This window comes from Ambystoma mexicanum, chromosome 10 (genome assembly GCF_040938575.1).
Source record: "Ambystoma mexicanum isolate Mex_15411 chromosome 10, UKY_AmexF1_1, whole genome shotgun sequence".
NCBI classification, from domain to species: domain Eukaryota; kingdom Metazoa; phylum Chordata; class Amphibia; order Caudata; family Ambystomatidae; genus Ambystoma; species Ambystoma mexicanum.
The window spans coordinates 1,541,654,066-1,541,674,581 of record NC_090932.1 but is presented as its reverse complement, the minus strand read 5'-3'; positions in this window follow the sequence as shown (position 1 = coordinate 1,541,674,581).

Genomic DNA, 20,516 nt, shown 5'->3' with positions numbered 1-20,516 from the left:
ATGCAATCATAGCTGGTCAATGGTACCTCAGACTGATCTGTGCTTTTACAAAGCCATATAGTAAGTACCCAGGTCGCACAATGCTTTTCTTTTTCACCAAAGCGATCACAAATGCCAGGCGCCAACTTGCTTCCAGTGTCCCATGATCTTGGTTTAGGTTGCCCTGCTGGCATCACTCCATTTTTCAAAGGTAAAGTCTTTCAGTCCAATACCGCTTGCAGTTGTACGAGCAGCTTTGTTTATTTATCTTTCTTTTCTTAGCAGTGTCTTTTCAAGCCTCTGGTTTTTTCACTTGTCATTTTTTCAAAGGGCGTTTGCTGTTTTTGAACCACCCCTTTGAGTGCGATAGTCTAAGCCAGTTTCTTTTGTTGCTTCAACAAATCATTCATTCTTGCACTAAGCCGTGTGGCTTCTGGATCATGGCTAATGTGCAGTGTTCATGTTGTACTTCAAAGCCCCGCTCTGCATGTTGTCTCTTGCAAAACGGCTAAGCACTTTTTGTCAGTTTTGCTTCCATCTGGAATGCCATAATGTCTTTGTCAGTTACTCCATCCCCTGGCAATGTAGCTTGCAGTTTGCCAGATGTGTATTTTCTCTTCTCAAAGCGCCTAGAGGTTTCTTCTCCAGTGCACAGCGCTTTACTTCAGTTCACATCACATGGAGCATTGGAATGCAGCTTGCACAGCAATAGCGCTTTACTTCACTTCACATCACATCACATGGGAATGCGGTTTGCACAGTAATGTCTGTTGGAATGGGCAGCTGTCTTTTCTTGGCCCATTCACAGATGCATAGGTAAATGTTCAGATGTGATGTGCCCGTCTGCCATCCTGCATGAAGCCTTTGCTCCGTACCACAGTTTACTGGGCAAATTCTTTACTTTTTGAACAGCTCTCTGTTTTTGCTCCCCCTTCCTCAGGAATGCAGGCATGTTTATCTTTCGTGTGCACCTGGCAGCGCCATGAGCACGCAGCTTATCTCTTTTGCCTATAACTCTTATACTGTGGCGGCTTCACTCGTTTCAGACAATTCATCCAGATTAACTCTTTCTTGTACTGTTTCTGCTTTTGTTTGCCTTCACGCACCTCGCCCAAGACAGCTTCAAGGCACAAGCTCTGCACACACAGCAAGACTCTTGTTTTCAAAAGCGGCACTTTTCTTGTCATTTTTCTACTCCATGTAATTTTGCAAAATGTCAAAGCGTCTTTTTTTTTCTTGTAATGTGCGATCTTTCAAGAGAACTCACAACCCATTAAATCTTTGTGCTATCTTATCACACACAGATGTTTCATTCTGTTGTACCATTGCCAAACTATAACCACTCAGTTCAGTGCATTTAAAAAATAAAAATGCCATATTTAGTGCAGCTCCCTGCACGTTTTTTTTTTTTCTGCAAGAACAACCCACACTCTATTGCTTGTGGGCTGTTTAATGTGTCAACAACATTTTTCCCCATGTATCACAGTCAACAGGACACTATTTCCAAATCATACATCACTTATAAGGCAACAGCACAAATCCATGGCATAGCATGGGGACAGTCAAAAAATACTCCAGGGGCAATTTAGAAAAATATAAATTGTTTTTCCCCCCAACCATTGCAAGCTGATTCTGCAATTTCAAATCAGTACACAAAAATCGAAAATCCAAATAACATTCACTCACTTTCCTTTTAAGTGAGTCTCTCACCCAATATAAGCATGGCACAGCCTAAAATGCAATATAACCATTTTAGTGTGTTTCCTTTAAACAGAATTTGCCACCATTAGCACATGGAATTTTACAGTTGCCAAAAGAAAGAAAAAACTCTTTAGGCTCTCAGCACAGATGTTACTCATTCTCCTAAGCATGGCTCATTCCCCTTCCTCATTATTCAGGAATGCCATCCCTTCAAAAGCATATATCAAAAAAGACGAACCTTCGCCTCCGAACATTACAGCCCCCACTCGCTAGCACACTGGGGCTGAGTCAATGGTTAAATCACTATTCACAATTTGCATGTCAAATCCCTGCAATTATTATTTTTTTTCCTGCCCTCATGACAGAATAGAGATGAGAACTCCGTCTCATTATGCATTCCAAATTACAACTTTAAACTTGGGAAACCACATGATAAAATTCTTTTTCTAATTGAGCATACATCTTTCTTAACCATTCATCGGAGTGCTTTAAACAAAGCCATTTCCCGCTCGTTTATTGCCTTGTACTCCCTGGCACCAATCCCATGCAATAAGTCAGTCACGACTGATTTACTGAAGGGAGTCTTAACCACACAAGCTATCGGCCACGGCAAGCCGACACAACATTGCTGCCTTTTGAAGTCTCAGAGCTGCAGTGAGACCATCAAGGAAATGCGACAGCCTGCTCCCCACTCTACACTGTGTTCTCTCACACCATTTGTCATGTCAGCATGGCACTGCTCTTCACAAATCCCACAAAGCTGCCACCAAATGTCTTGATATTGGGCAAAATCTTCCTCGGGGCCAGCCCTTTGAGAGCAAAAATACCCAATTCAGCCCAAAATACAGGTTCTATTGTGCTGAGCAGTGATCTCATGCAAGTGACAAATGACACCCTCAAAGTGTTAGCATATTTATTCAAAGCAGTGAATTTCATATACATTTGGGATTCAAGTTAGAGAATATTACAAAGCATAAAACAAAGAGCAATGCAAAATATAGTGAAACATGGAACTTAGATAAACATAGAGAAACATAGAGAAATATAGAGAAACATAGAGAAAACACAGTCTTACGTCCCTTAATCTCAGCCCTGGGAGACCTGGGTTTCTCATAGAAAAACAAGGCTGGAGGACACCGTGAGAGCCAATTCCGGGCACCTGACTGTACACGAATCAAGTCCACAGGCGATCTCCCCCTGATCCATGTGTGCATGGATATTTTATAATCTCTTGCTGTCAGTCACCATGACGCACAGTTCCAGAACTTTCCCTGTGCAACTGGCTCATGGAAAAAACCCAGCTCTCTCTGAGATGCTCCCTGCTCGCTCCTACCCCCTCCCTTGTTCCCATCTGCGCTGGCTGAGGAATGTCTTATCAGTACCTTCCCAGAGAAAAGGAAGATTAGCTTGGAGCCAGGGCTACCGTTAGTGAGGCTGAATATTCTAAGGGAAGCAGGGATGTATTAACCCCATCTGCAAGCTCTAAAAGGCATGCACTCATAGCTTAGTGTTTATAGCGCTTAAGACTGGCTATCTAAGCGCTATATAGGTGCCATGATGTTCCAAACACTCCAAAAACCTATTAGCTACATAGCTAGGGGCCCTCCCTGCCTGTCTATCAACAATGCTTAATTTGACCTATTTCATACTAGGCCTGCATATCCCTTGTAGCTCACTACTGCATAATGGAAGTGCTACAACAGACTACTGTCAGCATTTTTAGCACATACTTTGAATACACTATTGGCTTTCAGCGGCTAATGCTGTCATCTAAAGCCCTGATTGGCAAGGTTGCAATTTCGTGTATCACTACAGGGTGTGGTTGGCTTGGGGAGAAGAGAGTGAAAGATGGGAGGAGAGGAGGCAGTGGTCACTCCAGGAGCGAGGAGTGGTCAGAGGAATAGAGAGGCGGAGGCCAAGGGAGATCAAGACATCAAGTGTGTGTCCTGCAGAGTGCGTCGGGCCAGAGGGGAGGATAGAGAGGCAGATGGGGAGCAGGTGCAAGTGGATCTAGGTCACCTTGCCTAAGTCCCGCCCACCTGGTACCTTTCTGCCTGCCGCTCTTTTTCACCACTTAGCAAGCCCCGCCTACCTGGTGCCTTCCTGCTTTCCGCTCTTTTTCACCACTTAGCAAGCCACGTCCACTTGGTGCCTTCCTGCTTGCCGCTCTGTTTCCCTACTTAAGGAGCCCTCCAGCTTCTTTTCCTTTGCAGATGGGGAGCAGGTGCAAGTGGATCCAGGTCACCTGGCCTAAGCCCCACCCACCTGGTACCTTCCTGCCTGCTGCTCTTTTTCACCACTTAGCAAGCCCCGCCCACCTGGTGTCTTCCTTCACCATCACTGTCTTGTGGCCAATACTGGATTTGACTTTTATGGACTTCATTCATTTACGGTGCGTCACTCTTTCTCAACTCTCATGCTGGACTTCCTTTGCATCTCATGGTGACCCTGAATCATGCTGTTCCCATCTTCATCTTGTATCCTGGCTTGCAACATTATGTGTTACTACTGACTTCTGCAATTGTATTCGCTCTCCACGCTTGCTTCTCCACTCTTGTTGACTGCTTAATCTCTTTTCTCGCCTCCTTTCCCTTCTCCCTTTTCCTATCTCCTCCCCTTACTTTCTTCTATGCACTTACTCTATCAGAATTGTCCCTGGACCTAATATGATAGCAACCTCGTCTGTTTCCTCCACCCCCCCATTACTGTTTTTTTCCTCCCCACCACCGCTCCAGCACTATCTGAAATGTCGTCAGGCCTAGTATGATAGTGTTACTCACCACTCCGAAATAGGCCGAAGATGTGGAGGAGTGACCTTGGAGATGATGGTGGTACAAGAATCGATATTCAGCCTTCTATTCCAGCTCCCCTGAATACAAGACTCAGGCTTCCTCAAAGAGGGGCCCTTTTCTACAATGTACCTCTCTGCTGTTTCAGTTGGGACAGGCAGAGGTGTCAATTGAATAAAAGAGCGGGGAGAACACACACCGCCAATACCAATGCTGCAAAGGAATACAAAGATATTAGACAGTGTTGACGTTAAAGCAAGTAATCAGAACAGTTGAATTTAATGGGGAACTACCTAGGTAAGTATTGGAGTGGAGCTTCCCCGGGGTGGATCTACAAAAAATATAACACAATGAGTGTTATATTCTCAAGAGCCTTTTAAAGTATCAGTCCCAACTGATATATCGAACTAGTAACAGCTAATCTGAATAAGGATATTTTGAGGAAAGGAATCCAGGAAACAGAAGACAACGAAAAGAGAAAATAACAAACAGGAATGTTAGTATAGGGAAGTAGCCCCAAACGGCACGAGGGTCGCACTAGTGCCGGGTTGATGCAGTTTCAGCAGAGCGTTTATATGCACTTGATGACAAGTTCACGAGATAGTCACTCAATGTCCCAGAATCCAACAGAAGACAAATATCCAAACAAAATCGTGGAGAGAAAATAGTAGCAGAGACGGGATTTGCCAATAATAAGTATGTACCTTAGCACACATGCATCCAGAGTAGGTGTAGATAAGTTCTGGATAGTTGACAGCAAGTCCTCTGCGAAGAAGGCTTTGGTTCCGTGTCCAGAAGCGGCAACCTGGAATGAAGTACCGCAAGAGACAGCAGGGAGCCGGATCCAATAACGTTCCGAGTCAAAAAACCAGACGAGCACGACAGGAATAAAGGAGGAGGCAAGCCAATCCAGTAGTCAGGCAAGGGTCAAAACCAGGAAATCAGATGAGGAATCGTGTGGAGAAGACACGAAGTAGTAACGGACGTAACTGCTTGTAGCTTGTAATGCTAATTAGCAGCAACAAGCCCCTTGAAAGACAGTGGTTTTATAGCCGTATGGGGGCGTGTCTTGCCGTACGTCTTCCACGTACAGGACGTGTCAGCTGACCCGGAGTCCGTCGTAGTTTGTACAGGCGCCATGGCAACCTGTATCTGGTCCACAGAGGAGTTGTAAAGAAGTCGTATTCTGCAAGGAGGCCCGCGGGGAAGCCCAAAGTGTAACAGATAGTCACTTGTTTTGTTCCTCCCCTCCCTTTCTGTACCCCTCTCCCTCACCTTTTGTTTTTCTCCGGCTCTACCAGAAATGTCGTCAGGCCTAGTACGGTAGTCGCCTGTCTGTTTCCATTTCCTTCCTACTCTCCCCCACCCTTCCTTATCTATGTCTTAGCTCTTGCACTATCTGAAATGTCGTCAGGCCGAGTATGATAGTTCATTTCACACCCTAACTGTTCATGGCCTGTAAGAATGTGGTTGTATTTTCCCTTGTTCCCTCCCTTGCCTTGAAGTGCTTTGAAACACATTGTGTATAGGCGCTATATAAATAAACGATCATATCATATCATATCAGCGGGTATCGCAGAGGTTGCGAAAGAGCAGCGATGAGGGACAGTGAGAATCAAGGTGAATGTTGAGGTCACCAAGGAGGAGGAGTTGAGTGGTTGAGGCCAGGAGGGAGGAGGAGAGGTCGGCCCACTGACTGGACAACTCTTACCAGGCCGCAAAGGACTGTCTACGAGAGCATTTCATGCCACTGGTGAACCAAAACTATGAGAGGTTTGTCATGTGTGCTGCAAAACAGAAAAAGAAAGAGTCTCTGGGCAAGTTCTATGGACGCCTCAGACAACTAGTGGCAACATGTGCCTGGGAAAATGAGGAGGGGATGGTCCAGAATCAGTTAATACAGGGCTGTGCCTCAGGATTATTGCGACACCAGGTACTGCGGGTGGGGTGATGGGGCACTTTGTCAGAATGTGCAAGGCCCCGACTCCGGTGGCAATCCCTAGAGGACCGAGTTGGATGTCAGTTGACGCCTCGAGATGACAGCGTCAGGTGGCGGTGGTGGAACAAGAAGTGGAAGAGTGGGAGCTAGCCGAAGAAGAAGAGGATGAAGAAGAGATATTTTTCACCTCAATCATTGACTCGCTGAAAACCAAGAAAAGGAGACAGCCTACGTGCATGGTAACAATAGAAGGGACAGAGACACCGGTCCTAGTGGATACAGGGGCATCAGTGTGTGTAATGGCTTTCCCACACTATGAAGCTTGCCTGGAGCCACCACCACTAACCATGGCAAAGTCAAAGATTTTCATGTTCGGAGGCACACAACCCATACCACTCAAGGGTGTCTTCTCAACCAGTGTGACTCATGAGGGACGGCAGATCAAGGTGAAATCTTTTATCACCGACATTAGCAAGCACTCCCTATTGAGCTGTGCCGCAGGGGAGGCTTTGGGGATCGCGCACATCGCATACGGAAGGGGAGCCCCGTAAGTGTTTCCTGAATATGGAGGCTCACAGCATTTATTTATTTGTTGTGTATTTATTAGGCGCTTATACAGTAAGTCCATTCTGTTTCAAAGCACGCACAGGGCAAAAGGGAGGGAACATGGGATTGAAAACAATACAGTGGAAGATAAAGATGAACCTACTATGCCTTGTGAGTATTCAGAACCCCCAGGCCCGATCCGACCGCATGCTCACGGTCTAACTGGCTGATCCCTGTGATGGTGCACGTCAGCTGGGTGTCCCTCAGCAACAACGAACCTGGACACCTGGGCCCTGGGTCCAGGCTCAATAGCATGGGGAAGGGCTGCTGAGGCACCCCTTTTAACCTGTTGACTCTCCAATGTGGGTGAAATAGCTGTGTGTGTGTGTGTGTGTGGTGACCACATTGAAGTCGATGGGAATTAATGCATTTTTTTTATGTCAGTGAAAGTGTTCCTGGGTGGGAAAGGCCATGTAACTGTTCCAGGGTGGGAGAGGCCTTTGAAGTCTATGGAAGACAGTGGTGTATTGAAAGGGTGTAAACACAACAGGAACATCTATACAATAATACCTCTATAATCATGGGTACTTTATCCTTACACAATAATTAGTTTCTTTGAGAGATCACAATTTTTGCATACAAATATCAACGTTGTTGATTAAAAATGTCCAATTGCTCAAGTCTATTACGTGTCGCCCTTAGTCCCCTAAGGGACTATCAACAACGTTGATATTTTTATGCAAAAATTGTGATCTCGCAAAGAAACGAAATATTGTGTGTACTCCAAAGAAGAGAAGCAATGTGCGGGAGTAGAACAACATATTGAGAGTGTTATTTATATTCTTAAGTGTTTTATTACATTACACTTGGGACAATCAGGCACACTTTGCGGAGGGCAAATAAATTGTCCACCTTGTGACGTCCAGTCCCACACAAACTGCCTGACTGACCAAAGAGTGCGGATTTGGGGCATTAATTCCAAAACTGCTATTTTTAACTTTTCTTGCTCATATTGGGGCTTGAAAAGAGAGAACCATCTGTTGACACCTTGCCTAATAACCACCCCATTGATTGTAGGGATGGGGCAAGCTCTTTATCTCTCTCTTTTTAGTCAGTGCTACAGCGCTTTCTAGGGGCAGTAGCACCATGAAGGGAAAGAGGGTTTCTTCTGATTAGGGAGAGTGTTAGGGTTTTGCATTTATGGCTGACTAATTGATGAGCTCAAGAGAAGCTCCAACTCCGTTTTCTGTTTTGTGTGTTAATGTATTGAAAGGGTGACAATATGTCCAGGGTGGGTGACACCCTCCAAATGCGGGTGAGTTGAGAGGTATGCAGAGGACAGTGTAACCATTACATGAATGACATGTGTAGTCGAACAAAAAATAGCCAGAACACACCACGTCCCATTTTCAAAGAGGAAATGCAAAGCATAGAGTATAAACACACCAAACCTTATGCAAGAGTTTGCAAAGTGGCTCCGTACATTTCATATTCCTTACATTTAGCTGCTGCTCCCCTCATGCAAGTCCTACATTTCTGCCTGGGAGTGAGGCCACCATTGACGGGTGAAATAGGTGCGTTGGGAGGACCACATTTTAAGTCAATGGGAACTAATGTATTTTTTAATGTCAGTGAAAGTGTTCCTGGGTGGGAGAGGCTATTGAAGTCTATGGAAGACAGTGTTGTATTGAGAGGGTGACAATATGTCCAAGGTGGGTGACACCCTCCAAATGCGGGTGAGTTGAGAGGTATGCAGAGGAAAGTGTAACGATTACTGCAACCCTGCAGCCTGAACATTCCAACATGTGAGGCAGCTCCTGCAGGAGTGCCCTGACATGAATGACATGTATAGTCCAACAAAAAAAAGCCAGAACACACAACGTTCCCTTTTCAAAGAGGAAATGCAAAGCAAAGCGTATAAACACACACCAAACCTTATGCAAGAGTTTACAAAGGGGATCCGTACATTTCATAATCTTTACATTTAGCAGCTGCTCCCCTCATGCAAGTCCTACATTTCTGACCTGGAGTGAGACCAGCATTGACACCAGAATCCGGTCTGCAGGAGGAAGAACTCACCAACAAGGGAGACGATGCATGAGAGGTAAATACTGCTAGGACAAGGCCTGTAACCTGGCCTCGTCAAAGGGAGAAGGGAACTTTTTTCTTCAGGAGGTTGGGGAAGAAGAGAGAAATCTAGAGCTACCCCTTAGCGAGAGTTCCGCAGAGAGGGCCCCAATTCTTGCCCCCCAGCAACCTTGCACCGACATGTTTGTATGCAGGCCCTTATCTCCAGCCTTGCGTCATCTATTAGATACTCGCCAGTGTCTTTCTGTCTTTTCTAGAATGCCTGCATCAAAATCCAAAATTAAGCTCCAACAAAGAAGGCAGCCCACCCACAGGATGAAGTCAGCCAAAGTACGAGAGAGAGCCACCAGTGAGTCCCGAAACAAAGCCACTGATGAATGCTAGAGGCACCAGCACTACGCGACCTAGAGAGAAAGACATAGACAATGCGGTCTGGCGGCAGTTTAGAAGATCTCAGAGAGCTGCGGCCGGGAGCCGGCAAAACAGTGTATGGACATGGAAACCCACTGGACCACTAGGGAACAAAAAGGTAGCACAATGTCCCGTCCTCAGAGAGAGACTTTCCAGGAATGCCCACCAAATGAGGCCCGGAAAAAGAAATTGGAACCCTGTACAATCTGCGCTGCCATCTTTGGTAAGAAGCAATCCCGCAAGGAGCAAGTTGGCGGAGCATAATAACATTTTCAAGATTCACCTTTGACCAATATTAGTAATTGGGACGAGCTATTCCAACTTCGTAAGAGATCCATCCGCACAGAACTCCACGGCACTATAATGTTGGAGTATCTGCGCAATGGTGTTCTACCACAAGGATTAGTGGTGAGGAATGAGCCACGCTTATTCCTTAACAATAAAGAATTCATCATTAGGTGGAGTTACATAGCGAACAAATGCGGACGTGACTGGTTAATTCTAATAATCGACACTGCAAAGGAGATGTCGGTTAAACAACTTGAAGAGCTTAAGAAATTAGAAGAGGCCATTAAGAAACTGGTTCCATTGGAAGTATATACTAAGAGACTTGATGAGATCATTCGAGAAATGAATGATTTTAAAGAATCCACTGTACGGGATCGTATTAGACGCCTTAAGACCGATATTACCGACTTCTCACATGAGAAAGCCTTCCGTTACACCCAAGAAGGGTATGTGCCGGATCAACATTATGATGGGGCCCCTAGGTCACAATCACAAAAAAATGCGAGATTTACCAACACCTCGTTTAGTTCACATAGTTCGGATGATGATGCCTTTGCCCGCGGCATAGGTGGGAGACAGCAGAGACGTGGTAATAATCGTGGGCGAGGAAATGCCAACAGACGTAGGTCTCAGAATACCCGTCCTTTTCCAAGAGGTAGAGGACCATCAGTTGGTTTTTTAGATCAGGACTTACAAAATTGGGATTACGAACCACCAGTGACGAGGAGCAACAAAGCTTATTAATCAACTTGTCGACGTATATCCCCAGTCCAGTTGAGATATCAGTATTGGAAAAAGGGTTTGGGTTCGTTCCCACCATTGCCTATGACCGATTTGTCTCGAGGGTTGAAATTGAGGAATTATTCAGGAAAATACACTTGAGACAATATTTCCATGAGAATCCTTTTGAGGACGAGGAAAGGAATAGTGGTTTACATAATCGATCCACTTTTAGCCCACCTACTACTAGCCACAGCCCTGAATCTGTGGTGTTCGAGAGGAGGGTGTTGACTGATTTAGAAACATTGGAACGTACGCATTCTCCATATTCCTTCCAAAATTGTTCGGCGGCACAAAGGAAGGCTTTTGATTCTCTTAAGAAAAATACATCTATAGTGATACGCAGTGCCGACAAGGGTGGTGCGATTGTATTATTGAATCGGGAAGACTATGTCACTGAATGTTTAAAGCAGCTCTCAGATACGTCCTTTTACAAACTGGTTGAACAAGACCCTACAGGACGCCTGATGAATTTGATCGCCCACAAAGTTGAGAAAGCTAAGGATAGACACTGGATAACCCGGAAAGAAGCCGAATATCTGGTCAAGAAGGATCCCAGTATTCCCTTGTTTTACATTTTGCCCAAGATTCATAAGACACTAACCAATCCTCCCGGGAGACCAATAGTGTCGGGCACTAATACAGTGCTGGAACCTTTAGCCAAATTTGCTGACTCCTTCTTAAAAGGGTTTGTTAGCAAAATGACTTCCTATGTTCAAGACTCTATGGCAGTGATTAAATTGATTGAGAATTTACATTTTAATCCACAAGAGGATATCCTTGTCACTATGGACATTATTTCACTGTATACTAAAATTCCTCAGATCTCCACACTGGATGTGATTGAGGAGTTGTTACTATCCAAACGTACATCGGGGATGACACCAAATTCGTTTATATTGTGGTGTACAGAGTTGGCTCTGACTGAGAATTATTTTCAGTTTGATGGCCACTTTTACCAACAAATCCATGGAACAGCCATGGGTTCAGCTGTGGCTCCTTCATTGGCAAACGTATATGTGGATTTTGTGGAACACATGAGTGTTTACAGCGAAAACAACATTTTCAGAGACCACATTAAGTTGTGGCGGAGATACATTGACGACGTACTGATGATTTGGCATGGTGACCAAACCACTTTACTGGCGTTTTTTCAATGGCTGAACGAGATTAACCCCTTTTTGAAGTTCACTATGAATTCCCACAAGGAACAGATAGATTTTTTGGATTTAACCATCTACTCTGATGTGTCAACTAATGTATTGGGTTTAAAACCATTCCACAAATCCACTGATAGGAATTCTCTCCTCCGATATGATAGCTTTCATCCGAAGGCCTTGCGGGATAACTTACCGTTCGGACAATTCTTACGACTTAAACGTAACAGCAGTATGAGGGATACTTTCGAGTCCGAATCCACGATTTTGAGTCAGAATTTGATCCAGCGAGGTTATCCCGATAAGATTGTCAGAAGATCATTCAAGAGAGCCTCAAATAACCATCGAGAGGCCCTGCTTGAATATAGACCTAAAAGTTGTTCTTCTTGTACTGACCCATTGGTCTTTGTCAGTACCTTTAACCATCTGTCTAATCATGTGGTCAAGATTATTAAAAAACATTGGCACCTTTTAGCACAAGCTAAAATACCAGTGGCAAGTCCGCGCTGTGCTTTTAAAAGGGGACGCAATGTTAAAGAGTTGGTAAGTAGGAATGATATAAGTACCAAATTGGATAAACAAACCACCATTACCCAGCAGTGGGGGCTACCCAAGTTACGAGGACATGCTCCCTGCGGCACGTGTGTGTGCTGCCCCCTAACGAAACGTACCACCCAGGTTGACATCGGTCTCGCTAGACCCTGGGCTCAAAGGGAGTTCTCTAATTGCAACTCGAGCCATGTAATTTATGCCATCTGGTGTCCTTGTGACAAAATATACATTGGCAAAACGGAAAGAAAAATCAAAATCCGCATTAGTGAACATAGGAGCTGTATTAGATGAAGGAATTTGACAGCCCCTTTGGTAGGGCATTTTTTAATGCGGAACCATGGGTGTGACGAGTTAAGGTGGACAGTATTGAAGAAAATTGTGGTAACTAACAACGTCGCAATGGATAAACAGACCTTATCAAGGGAGGAAACTAAACTCATTTTTTTGAGTAAGAGTCATTGTGTTGGTTTAAATGAGGCAATAGACTGGAATTTTTAGTCCCAGTTGCTTCATTACGACAGGTGAGTCTGATGACAGAGCCATTACGTTGTGTTTTTTTGCCTGGAATGTATATGGATTTTCAATCAATTGTGGACCATGGTTGTTCATACACGTTATGGTGTGCAGGTTCAAGACACACTAGTTGGTGCCTTCCCCCCATAAATATAAAAAACATTTTTTTGCGGCTCAAAGTCTTGGGTACTTGGGTGAATTGCGTCTGGAGTAACGTGTGAAGTAGTGTCAAGAAATCACGTTTAATGTTACATGTTGACAGTGTACAAGATGCTCACTCACACATTTATTTGGCTGGGATGATGGGCTCGCTTGGGTTGAGTCCTATGGGCTTGGTGATGCGGCTGTTGTGCCGTGTTGTTGTGACGAGCCGTTATAGTCGAGTGATGGTTGATGGGTGTGTATTTACTGATGCACTCAAAATCCATATCACGTGATTATCACGTGATCGGACGAATCCGTGTATTTTTTGTGGATACGCTTCGCCCGTAGGCCGGACGTGAGGGTTCAGAGGAAGATTACGGCTTCCTTCGTAGTACACTCGAGAGTAATTCAGGTAAGCAGGGCTGCTGCAAATAGGTCTGTCGATGTAGCCAGTGTCATGGAGTCTTGGGTGATTGATTTATTCTATCTACGCCACTTCGATTTGGTTGCTTGGTTGTATGGTGACTTCCGCTGTAGTTGGTGCAGGGGTTTGACCGCGGGTGTTAGATGTCACGTTTTATTATGAACGGACGATCCGCCCCTCCCTGTGAGAGTCGTGTTACTTACGAGACCTGTATACTCAGTGGCTGTGATGAGACTCATTGATGAGTGTCAATGTTTGGTCTCTCTCTTTTCTCCCATACTTTGTAGTTACACACGAGAGTTGCGGGTTTTGATCCATTTTGACCAGACTATGGGGGTCGACTGATGGGGTGACCACTGCTAGAATGTATTTAATTGATACACACAACGGAGAGTCTTATACCCTTCGGATTGAGGTAAGCTACTGTGAGCGTGCATGATTTGAGGGTGGATAGTTTCTGTAGGAGTCTAGGTTTACCCCTTGCAGACTCTGATCACCTAGGTTAAGATATCACCTGTACAGGTGATAGTACAATACTCTTTACTCGATCATTGTGTGAAAGATTAAGAGTCATTTAGTTTCATCTTTGTTTACCTCATGTTGTTTTTAGGTGGTCTTCAATTAAATAATACGAGTGCCAACTTGTCCAGAGATTTGGCTCTACATCTTCCTCTTTGTGCTCGGATTTTTGACCTGATCAGTGTCTTTAGGTGCTCTAGTACTGGACCTGTGTGATTTCTACCGGAGGTACGGATAGAGACATCTACAAGAGACCTGTCGTAATTGTATGGTCGGTAGATAATGAAATTGTTGCACTTGTCCCCATTTTCTGTGCATGTAGCACGTCTTGAGAATGGTTGTGGGTGCTCCCAATGAGGAGGCGCTATCTAATCGGTGCTGGTTGTTCAAGCTTGCCACGTGGTGCTGGTGGTGGTGGTGTTACCAGGGACATACCAATTAATATGGTGTGCCCGTCTTGGGTCCGAATTTCGGTCTTCTTGATTTCTACAGTGGTAGAGGCAAATTTAGGGTATTTACTACCCCTCTTCTACACCCCGCTGATTAATTGGTGCGGAGATGGTAATGATCAATTTAATAAATCGAGCAATTATGCCAGATTGATGTTGTTTATTCTGTGTTTATATTTAGGTGAGTTTTCCCGGAGCAGTCTACACGTTCCACTTTTTTCCATCTATAATCCACCTGACCACATGGGACCATAGTGCCCCTGAAGAATTTCTGTTTACCTAGACCTATACAGAAAGAAACATGTCGGGTTGGGGAATGTACTGTTAATTATAAACAGCTTCAAGTATAACTAGCTAGAGTCGGACCAGATTGTAGCATTCAAGTCTGACTCAGTAGTGAATGTGTATAGTCCACATTAATAATGGACTCATATTACAACTTTGTTTTTTAGTGTGATCATTTGTATAATGATAATTATTTGTAAAAAGTGTATGAATTGATGAATGGTTTGTGAGTGAATGCGGTATGGTTGACGTGTGTTGTCTTGTGGTTTTTAGATGGGAATGTTATATTGTACCAGCCCACGGATGAATTGGGGGGACTGGTTTACGACTTGAATGATATTGACATTCTTGATAATGTGTATTTTTTATGATAATTTTTTTCAGAAAATGTTAATAAACTATATTTAATAGTGCTGGTGTGTCGACTGGATTGAATTCAATTTGTTTCAACCCAGCATAATGGGTGTAATAAGACACATTGTTGTATATTTTATCTTTATGTCAATGAGCTAATGGGTGTTTGGAGACAGATAGACTGCTCTGGTACTCACCATATAAACACGAATAGTACTCTGACCTTCTTTGTGAAGTATTTTTGTGCTCTATCCAGGCCAGGTCACAGTATTGAGATATCCCTGGTATCCCCTGTTACTCTTGTATATTGATGACCCTTGCACCTCCACACCTTGAGTGGGGAAGTCAGGACCAGGTTAGCCAGGGAGAGGTGGCCAATCCTCATAAGGGTGGGGGATTTAATCAGGGGACAGGAAGCAGGAAGTGTGGGTTTTTCAGGTGCGGTCAGAAGTGGAGATGGAGGACGACCAAGAAAACAGCAGGACGTAGCTGCAGCTTGTGGTGAAGATTTGCATGGAGCAGGTGAGCATTAGCTTAGGAGTGGGAGTGGTTCTGCTGTGAGAGTGTGCATATTTGTGTCACGGGTGAGCAGAGTGGTTGGTGTAAGGAGTGAATGTGAATTGGATGATACAGGTTGAAAGGAGGTTGCTTGAGTAGTTTGTTGGAGGAGAGTAGTCATGGGAGGAGGGGAGTAGTAATGGGAGGAGAGTAGCAGTAGGTGGAGGAGGGTGGTAGAGGGAGGAGGGGAATAGGAAGAGGAGAGCAATAGTCAGTGGTCGAAGTGTACGAAAAGAAGTAGTGGAGCTATGTTCCTTGCCGGTCTGCCCCACTCTCCACAAACCCCATTGCTGCCCCCCCCCACACACAGTCCAAATCCCCAAACAAACACACCTGTTATTTAAGGGAATGTTCAGTGCAGCGCACTGAAGTGCAAGCTTCAACTTCTTCCTACACTTTTATTTTAAAACTAAACCGTTCCGCAACAGTTTCTTTTTAAAATAAAAGTATAGGAACAGTGAAAATGAAAAATAAAAAGTATAGGAGCACTGCTCCCGACCGCTCCCGCCCACTTCGACCTCTGGTGTGGAGGAGGGGGGTACAAGTGTGGAGGAGGGGACTAGTAATATCAAAGGCTGGAGGAGTGAAACATCAGAGGGACAAACGATTGGTGGGAGAAGTAAGGTGTAGGGTGACATAGTAAGAGTGGGGGGGAAGATGTGAGCATGGCATGAGTGACCCAACCTTACTCCAACCAAGTAATTGCACGGCAATATTCCAATTCTCTTGTTAGAACACTAACCCTTGGATAGAGTAGGTACAATTAGGAAGTCCCTGGGGGAGTTTAGATTGGGATCCATGAGTAGTATGGGATAGTGATTAGAACACGTATCCTTGGATAGAGTAGGGACAATTAGGAAGTCCCAGAGGGAGTTTAGATAGGGACCCGATGCTTAGTATAGAATAGTGATTAGAGAGTAGGGGTCAACATTCAGTTGTACGAACCGGGAGTTATGGATGCTTGGGTTAGAGAAGAAGGACATAACAAGACGAAAGAGAAGAAGGGGTCTAGCCCCTGTGAGAATCCAGAGACAGAAAGGGTGTTGACTCAGGATTGATGCTTCCAAATTTCTTTATTTTAAATAATAAAGGGGTTGGAAAAATGTCTCACTTGCCCTATGTAAGGAACTCATGGTGGCAACAGTAAAGACAGACAAAAGTGATCACAGTTCAAGGGTGTTTATTAATCTAAACCTAAATCTAAGATGGGTGCAAGCTACGACCATCAAATAAGGCAGGCCTAGTGGTGTATAAAAAGGGCCTATACTAAAAAAGAACTATTGCCAATCCTTACTGCTAAGTTACAAAAAAGAGTGGGATAATGTTCATCAGAAAATAAAGAAGTGTTCACAAAATGATAAGTCAGGGAGGTTTAACTGGGGCCCCTCTGCCCCACGTTCTTAGCATGGGACACTCCTGGGCTACACCAGCACAAGCTTACAGTTTGTTTCCAAATTATCAGGGCCTTCTGTGGCCAAGTCTCTTTTACACAAAGTCTCTTGCCTCAGAGGAGCTGATGTACCATCAACAACAAACAAAAAGTTGCTTTCCAGTAATGTTCTCATCGGTGATTTCCATTAACACATGGATCCCCCTCAACCGGGCTCTGATCCTTCTTGTAACCTTGGCTTCCCTCAGCCGGATTCACATTTGCCATTTTCACTCAGTTCACTTATTCGCTCATTCTCTTAGCTTTCTAGCCCCCAGTCAGGCTTTCCACTTTTATCGTTCATACAGCGTTTCCCTCAGCCAGGCGCATAGACCTGTTTCCCATGGTTACAACTTTGGTAATGGGTTAAGGACTTTCGATTGTACAAGGGATTTTGGCTCGACACTCATATGACCACCATAACTCTGTATGTCGATCCTTTTCTACTGCCTCCTGTTACTATATTATTCACAAAAAAATGGGACCCTCCAGAGTCTTTCGAATGGACGCCAATGTGGCGCTGGACCACTCCGCAGCTGGTCTTTCCCTTGATTTTAAAATGTCAGTAGTACACTAGTTCTTTGTTCATAACAAGTTGCCATTTGTAACCTTCGCTCAACAAAGTCCGGTTTTCTATCAGTTGTCCCACCCGAATCACTGGTTGTGCTGATTTCCTTGTCGTTTCTTGTCTCTGGAGTCAAGGACGGTACCACAGTAGCGAGTATGTCTCCCTGCCTTGGCTATCAGTGTGGGAGGGTCCTGTGCACCGTTGACATCTGTTACACCATACGTCAGCTGTAGTTCCCGGTTTTATGATTCCTTTCACGGAAAAAGGGCAAGGGCACTTCCCTCCTTGTTTTCCGTTCTGGTCTCTCCGCCTTTCCTCTCCGTTTGAACTGCCGTCCTGGAATAACTGCTTCCTCCTGCGTTTGTCCTTGCTCAAAGTGTGTACTCGTGCTCCACCTTTTATTTCTGTGGGGAAGGGAAACCGTCAGGTGTGTGTAGTTATGGTCAATTGCCTGACTCTGCCTGACCATTGTGTTGGGACACGTCAGGTAAACGGCTCTGGTGTTAGACCGTTGTCTGTCACGATGTAAGCAAGTGCTCATGTCAGAAAGGGGCGGTAGAGCTTCTAGGTATACGACGGGGTACAATGGGGAAAAGGTGTTCAAAGGAAGGGGGTACCTCATCTCACCAGTCGGTGTCTCACCTCCACTCCCCAAAGACCGCTCATCCAGGTGATCCTCCCCCACTTGTCCACCCCCAGGAACTGGATCCAATAGCGGTGGCTGTGTCTTGGCCACCTGGATTACAGATCTCCGGGGACTAGCAAGTGAGACACCTTCTGGTTTCTCACACCTATTTCTAAATGGGTGTATTCTCAACTGTTAAACCAACCAATACCTCCATTGTCGTCGTCAGGATGTCAAAACAATAAAAGTGTCCACAGTCCTGTGTCAAAACAAAACAATTACCTACTGAACCCAGTGACCTAGGGCCCTTTAAGACGAGGTAGCAATACTTTGAGATGGATGGGGATTCAGAAGTTACTGAAACATCAATAATCAAACCGACTCAGGAAGTTCGCAAAGTTAGTCTGTTTTATTTTCAATTGTCTAAAACAGGGAGTTACAACGGACATCAACGGACGTTCACTCGATTTTTCTCAGAGCATTCAATAAAAAACACAACTCTTATAGTCAAAACTCGTCATAAGTGATGTCACACTACGTGGCAAACTACAAAAACCTACTTGGGGATGTGATAGGATTACAGGGAACATCTAGGTATACATTCCATACTGATGGGGGTTGTGATTGGGTCTCTACTGTCAGGTGGCCAACTAAGCCCATCCCAAGTGCAAATCATCTTTCGTGTCATACTAATACTCAACACTTTATTGGTTATACAAACTATAGGGCTTTATGATATGTGGCCCCCTACCATTGGTTTGGCACCTTTGTACCCTTCTGGAAGATTCCACATGCTAGCAGCACGCAGACTACCATCCCAGGTGCATGGACGGTCGCCGTGATCATGCCCCCCCTTCCAATTAGCCCCACATCTATCATCACTTTTGCAGTCTACCAGTCAATTAAGTTTTGAACACGGCCTTGTAGAGGTTCTCTGTGCCTGAAAAATAAAGTGAGTATCTTCTTGGTTTCCGTGTAGCCAATGTCTACTTTGATCTGACCATGTGACTGGGAGACCGCATTTCCAAGCCTTTTGCAGCATTTAATTCTATTAATTGGTGAACTCTTGCTGCCTTCAGTGTTTTTCCATTCCATTTCAAACAGAAGATTATGTAACTACTGGATGGATACCCAGGCTCACAGAGGCCTCGTCTTCTTGGTGCCGGGCCAGCCAAGCCTTTCTTGAATTTCTCTCTCGCCATCAGTAATTGCCAACTACGCCACACTGAAAACTCTTTCAAATCACGGGTTTCTGCCTAGCGTAAAGTGCACTGTGGAATATCCAGGTTCTATACATTCCTATGGATTATACATTGGTGCATCACCGCAAAACTATTCACTATGTAGCCAGCCGAAAGATTACTTTGTCTACTTACGTTACTGCATCGGTACAAGTGTAAACTGATTTACGTATTCTTCAGCGTTTCTGTAGCATGAGCATCTTCATCACGAGCCCGAAATGTTGCTCATCTTTACCATCTTCTCTTCAGAGCTTATAGAATGTGTATATTCTTCTGCCCCGTGCATCTTTTCCAGGTGCGTCATTTTCTGCTCCGCATGACGTCACCAACCATCCTCTTTCACTTATTTTGATACTTCTTCTGGGACTTTGTTCAAAAGAACACTATGGGCCTCATTACGAATGTGGCGGCCGCGAATGAACGGTGCCGGTAACGGACCGGCACCGTTCATTCCGGGCCGCCACATTACAAGGTTCGCAGCGGGTCCCGCTCTGGACGCCTGGCCAGACCAGACATGTAGCGCGGGACCCGCTAGCAGACCAGGATGCTAAAAACGGGCCCGTCATTAACGGACCCGTTGTCAGCATCCTCCCCATTCCCATTGAGCCCTTTGGGGCTCAATGGGAATGGGGATGTACTGGGTCTGTGGGAATGGGGATGTACTGGGTCTGTGTCCCGCGAAAGGGAATTACCGGGCCCTCCAAGGTCGGAATGGCCTGTTAAGTCCCCTTTTGCGAGACCCGGACTCGGACCCGAGTTTGGAGGTAGCCATGCCGCTAAAAACGGCATGGCTACCTCCAAACGCGTAATGAGGCCCAATGTCTTTGTGCATGTATGTAGGGTTTTTCTCAATGGATACCTTGTTTCCATGATTCTCTGCGTTACAGGCATCCTTACTGGTACTGCACGTGTTGCAATTTCCAGCTCCCAACACATAGGCCGCATGGGGGCGGAGCTTTTGGTGGGGGTACTTGACTCCTCCTCTACATTGCCCCCTGTGGGCGATTCATCAACCACTCTCTCATTCTTCACATCAAGACATCCTCGTCTGAAGAAATGCTTCTTTGGGACCCATATCCTTTGGACTCCTTTCATGCCTCCTGCTGATTTCACATGCTCATCAACACTCCAGGTCATAAGCTCCCTGTTAAAGAAAGAATTGTCTTTAAAACTCTTG